This window comes from Pristis pectinata, chromosome 1, assembly GCF_009764475.1.
Source record: "Pristis pectinata isolate sPriPec2 chromosome 1, sPriPec2.1.pri, whole genome shotgun sequence".
NCBI classification, from domain to species: Eukaryota; Metazoa; Chordata; class Chondrichthyes; order Rhinopristiformes; family Pristidae; genus Pristis; species Pristis pectinata.
In genome coordinates this window covers 5,356,225-5,362,265 of record NC_067405.1, presented here as the reverse complement: position 1 = coordinate 5,362,265, position 6,041 = coordinate 5,356,225, and positions in this window count along the sequence as shown.

Sequence of the window (6,041 nt, the reverse complement as noted above, 5' to 3'; positions counted from 1 at the left end):
CACCAATTTTGACAGGGGAACCGATCCCAATGCAGAGTTAGCAAACACTTTGCTTTCCAATAGTTTGTCTACTGAACTCCCTGCCACTTCAGTGCTTTAACACACTCCTGCTCCACCTGTGGCCTTCTGCACAGATCAAATGAAGAATAACACTAGCTCAGGAATCACAACTCAACTTTATCAATCTCAAATCAGAATCAGTATCAGAATCAGGTTTATTGTCACTGACATATGTCGTGAAATTTGTTGTTTTGCGGCCGCAGTACAGTGCAAGACATAAAGACATTAAAAATTACTATAAGTTACAAAGACAAATAAGTAGTGCAAGAGAGGAATAATGAGGTAGTGTTCATGGGTTCATGGACCATTCAGAAATCTGATGGCAGAGGGGAAGAAGCTGTTCCTGAAACGTTGAGTGTGGGTCTTCGATGGTAGTAACGAGAAGAGGGCATGTCCTGGGTGGTGAGGGTCCTCAATGTCAGGGAGGGTTGTGTCCGTGATGGAGCTGGCTGAGTCTACAACTCAGTGGAGGGAAATCTGTGGAGGGAAATGGACAGTCGACACTTTTGGTCGAGACCCTTCATCTGGACTGAAAGATAGAGGGAAGATAGCCAGTATAAAGATATTTATTTATTAGTCACATGTACATCGAAACACCCAGTGAAATACATCTTTTTGCATTACTGAGAATGTTCTGGATGCAGCCCGCAAGCATGCCCACAGCTCCTAACCCGTACGTCTTTGGAATGTGGGAGGAAACCAGAGCACCCGGAGGAAACCCATGCAGACACAGGGAGAACGTATAAACTCCTTGCAGGCAGCAGTGGGAATTGAACCCGGGTTGCTGGCGCTGCAATAGCGTTACACTAACTGCTATGCTAAGAGCTGGCAGACCAGGTGGATCCAAGTGAGGAGGGGTGATAGGTATACCAAGGAGGGACACATGGTTGTGGGAGCAAGTCTGGTTAAGAAAGTGGTCAAAGAACAGGAAAGCAGCAGAGATCGCAGACAGGGTGCAGTGAGAGAGGGTCTCACAGAACACCTATTGAAGGCATTATCGAAGAGGGACATGTGGCAGTGGTAACTAGTCTGGGTAGAAGACTTTGCAGCTTTGGTCTGATTCACTGCTTGCAGATCCTCTCATAACATTCATTATAACTGTTCTAATCTTTTAAGTTTCAGTTCTAAGACTGTCAGAATCACTTTATTTATCCATCTGCACTGCACTCTCTCTGTAGCTGCTACACTATATTCTGCATTCTGTTTTCTTTTTGCTACCTCGATGCTCTGATGTATGGAATGATCTGCCTGGATGGCACACAAAGTTTTTCACTGTGTCTCGGTATATGTGACAATAATAAACTAATAATAATAATAGGAAGAAGAAGAAATGAATATGCCATGGTTTCCGTGGATTTTAACTAATCTCATGGTGAGGCTTACAAATCATCATGAATGGGGTGATATGTTCTACTCCTGATTTACCCTGAATCAAGGAGCACAGTGGCATTGCAACAAACAGATGGTGCAACCATACAGGTTGATTTTGGGAATTTGTCATCTACAGGAGCCATAAGATCAGAAAATAATGGAAACACTCATCAGGTCAGGCAGCATCTGTGGAGAGGAAAGCTGAGTTAATGTTTCAGGTCTGAAAACCTTCATCAGAATTGGGAAAGTGAGGGCATCAAGTTGCTGAGAAAGTGGGGGAGATGGGTAGGACAAAGGAAATATCTCCGATAGGATGAGACAAAATGAGTACATGTGGCAGTGGAGGTAGATTATGCTTCATTATCTGTGTCAAGTGTTGCTAATAGCAAGGCTGTGGGACAATATCAGGGGACACAGCACTAATAGAAAGAGTAAAAGTGATCCAAAATCACAGATGGATGATAAGCCAAAATGGCAGTTCCGATACAGACAGAAAGAACAACCCATCTAAAGTGGAAAAGTTCAATATCGAGTCTGCAGTGGGAGAATTCAGTGAGTATCCTGCAGTGGCAGGGGTATCAAGTACAGGTTACCCCCTCGTTACAGCTGTCTGGGTTACAGAAATTCATCCTCTTGGAATTCATGTCCCTACCTAAAAATCCAAGATCCAGTGTAAAATTCACTCCTACGTAATTTATGTGGGAAAAATATTAAATAAATAAACACAAAATGTGAGAGAAACAGCAAATTTTTTGGTATGTCACTTTGTCCAGCACTTCCCAACAGAAACAACATTCCCAATCTATACTGGAGACACAAGAGACTGCAGATTCTGGAATCTGGGGCAAAGAAACAAGCTGCTGGAGGAACTCAGCAGATCGAGCAGCATCTGTTGGGGGAGAGGAATTGTCAATGTTTCCGGTTGTGATCCTGCACCGGGGCTCGTGAATTCTAATGCAAAGTCTCCACCCATTTGTTTCTGTGCAATCTGTTTATTGCTTCTCTTTATACTCGTTTTCTTCCCTCTGCACTCAGTCCTGATGCAGGGTCTCTTCCCGAAACATCGATCACCCCTTTGCTGCTTGACCCGCTGAGTTCCTCCAGCAGTTTGTTATTTTGTTCCCAATCTACACTACTTTAGATGGTCCTGAAGATATCTTTATCAGTGACATGTACATCGAAACACACAGTGAAATGCATCTTTTGCGTAACGTGTTCTGGGGGCAGCCCACAAGTGTCGCCACGCTTCCGGCGCCAACATAGCATGCCCACAACTTCCTAACCCATACCTCTTTGGAACGTGGGAGGAAACCGGAGCACCCAGAGGAAACCCATGCAGCCACGGAGAGAACATACAAACTCCTTACAGACAGCGGCCGGAATTGAACCCGGGTCGCTGGCGCTGTAAAGTGTTAGGCGAACTGCTACACTACCGTGCCTGCCCCTGAAGAAGGGTCCTGACCCGAAACGTTGATCGCCTGCTTTTCTCCACGGATGCTGCCTGGCCTGCTGAGTTCCTCCAGCATCATCGTGTGTTTCATCTAGATTCCAGCATCTGCAGTCCTTTGTTTCCCTACTTTAGATGATAGATGTGCAGCAACATCAAAGGGATGACTATAATTCGGAACAACGCCCATGCCATCAAAACTGGATATACAACTTTCGGCATCAATTGTATCAGTGTCTATGCCCTTTAGCCTTACAAATTCTTTTCTTTCCAATGCTTAGTCATAGAGCAATACAGCATGGATACAGGCCCTTCGGCCCAACCAGTCCATGCTGACCACATTTGTCCACACAGCTAGCCCCAATTTCCCGCATTTGACCCATATCCCTCCAAGCCCTGTCTCTCCATGTTCCTATCCAAGTGTGTCTTAAATGATACTATTCTACTTGCCTCAACTAGAAATTTTTAAGGCTATAGGGCACTGACACTGATACAATTGATGCAGAAAGTTGTCTATCCAGTTTTGATGGTATAGTCGTCCCTTTGATATTGCTACACACCTTTTATCTTCTCCCCCTCCCACTACCTTCCCCCTCTCACCTGGACTCCCCTATCACCCGATCCCACCTATCCCCTGCCTGCGGGTGCTCCTCCCCCTCCTCCCACCTTCTTATTCTGGCTCTTGCCCTCTTCCTTTCCAGTCCTGATGAAGGGTCTCGACCCGAAACGTCGACTGTTTATTTCCCTCCATGGATGCTGCCTGACCTGCTGAGTTCCTCCAGCACCTTTTGTGTATTGCTCCAGATTCCAGCATCTGCAGAATTTTTTGTGTCTCTATACTTCCTCTGGCAGCTCTTTCTACATACTCACCACCCTCTGCGTGAAAAAGCTGCACCTCAGGTCCCTTTTAAATCTTTCTCCCCTATGCCTCCCCTGCTAGTTTTGGACTGCCCTACCCTATGCTTAACGAATTTTATGTTTCATTTCTGTTTTTCTTCTAAATGCTGCTGATGTGTTGCTATGTGCCTGTGATGCTGCTGCAAGTAAGTTTTTCATTACACCTATGCACACATGGACTAGTGTATATGACAATAAACTCGAATTTGCCTCTCCTTCCAACGTCTGAATTCAGGACGATGAGAGCAGTGATTTTCTTTTTTGCAACGCCCACAAGCCTTGAACCCCCAGCGCTGCAGGGAAGGTGCTGGGGCACGTGATCCAGGGCAGCAGTTCCCGGGGACGCAGCTCTCGCGAGACCTCAGGGACCATCCTCGCCGGGGGTGGGTAAGATAAGGTAAGATAAGATATCTTTATTAGTCACGTGTACATCAAAACACATGGTGAAATACATCTTTTGCGTAGAGTGTTCTGGGGGCAGCCCGCAAGTGTCGCCACGCTTCTGGCGCCGACATAGCATGCCCACAACTTCCTAACCCGTACGTCTTTGGAATGTGGGAGGAAACCCCCATAAGTAAAGACAGCTTGGGGAGGTGAAAGGGAGGGAGGTGGGAAAGCTACAATTGATGCTTCAAACTTTCATGTGAATGGAGAGGGAATTTATTCATCTCAAAAGTTTGGAAGAGACAAATTTTTGAAATTCTGCTTTGAATTGCCCTTCCCTCTCCTAATCTAATAATGGTGTATAAAATCATGAGGGGCAATAAATAGGGTGAAGGCATTCGGTCTTTTTCCCAGGCTTGGGGAATCAAGAACTAGAGGGCATAGGTTTAAGGTGAGAGGGGAAAGATTTAATAGGAATTTGAGGGGCAACTTTTTTTACACAAAGGGTGTTATGTACATACAGAGAAAATGGTTGAGGCAGGTACAATAACAACTTTTAAAAGACAGTTGGACAGGTACACGGATTGGAAAGGTTGAGAAGGTTATGTGCCAAACGCGGGCAAATGAGACTAGCTTGGATGGGGCATCTTGGTCGGCATGGAGCAGTTGGGCTGAAGGGCCTGTTTCCGTGCTGTATGATTCTGTGAACTGTGAGCAGACACAGGGAGAACGTACAAACTCCTGACAGGCAGCGGCGGGAATCGAACCCTGGTCGCTGGCACTGTAATGACGTTACGCTGACCACTACACTACCGTGCCTGCTTAAAAAATTCTCTGTCACTCATACTCCTTCCTTAACTCAAGTCACCTACCTTTACTCACCCCTTTACGCCGAAGCCCCTTGAGCCAAAGCCCAGAACACTCTGCTACCTCTCACTCCAATGCCCGCTGGATATGGCGGGTTGGCTTTTTAAACTGCCCGCGCCACACCTGCGCAGTCCAGCCCCCACCCTACCACTGAAAACTTTTTCAACCCTTATAAAAGTACCTTATAACAACACTAACCCTAATAAATTACAACCCTATTAAAAACTAAGCCTTATACTTAAAAACCTAATAGAAAGATAAAGGAAAACATCTGCTCCGAAGCGAAGCCTCCGAAGTTTTGTGAACTGTGAGCAGGCACGGGGAGAAGGTACAAACTTCTTACAGGCAGCGGCGGGAATCGAACCCTGGTCGCTGGCACTGTAATGACGTTACGCTGACCACTACACTACCGTGCCTGCTTAAAAAATTCTCTGTCACTCATACTCCTTCCTTAACTCAAGTCACCTACCTTTACTCACCCCTTTACGCCGAAGCCCCTTGAGCCAAAGCCCAGAACACTCTGCTACCTCTCACTCCAATGCCCGCTGGATATGGCGGGTTGGCTTTTTAAACTGCCCGCGCCACACCTGCGCAGTCCAGCCCCCACCCTACCACTGAAAACTTTTTCAACCCTTATAAAAGTACCTTATAACAACACTAACCCTAATAAATTACAACCCTATTAAAAACTAAGCCTTATACTTAAAAACCTAATAGAAAGATAAAGGAAAACATCTGCTCCGAAGCGAAGCCTCCGAAGTTTTGTGAACTGTGAGCAGGCACGGGGAGAAGGTACAAACTTCTTACAGGCAGCGGCGGGAAACGAACCCTGGTCGCTGGCACTGTAATGACGTTACGCTGACCACTACACTACCGTGCCTGCTTAAAAAATTCTCTGTCACTCATACTCCTTCCTTAACTCAAGTCACCTACCTTTACTCACCCCTTTACGCCGAAGCCCCTTGAGCCAAAGCCCAGAACACTCCGCTACCTCTCACTCCAATGCCCGCTGGAT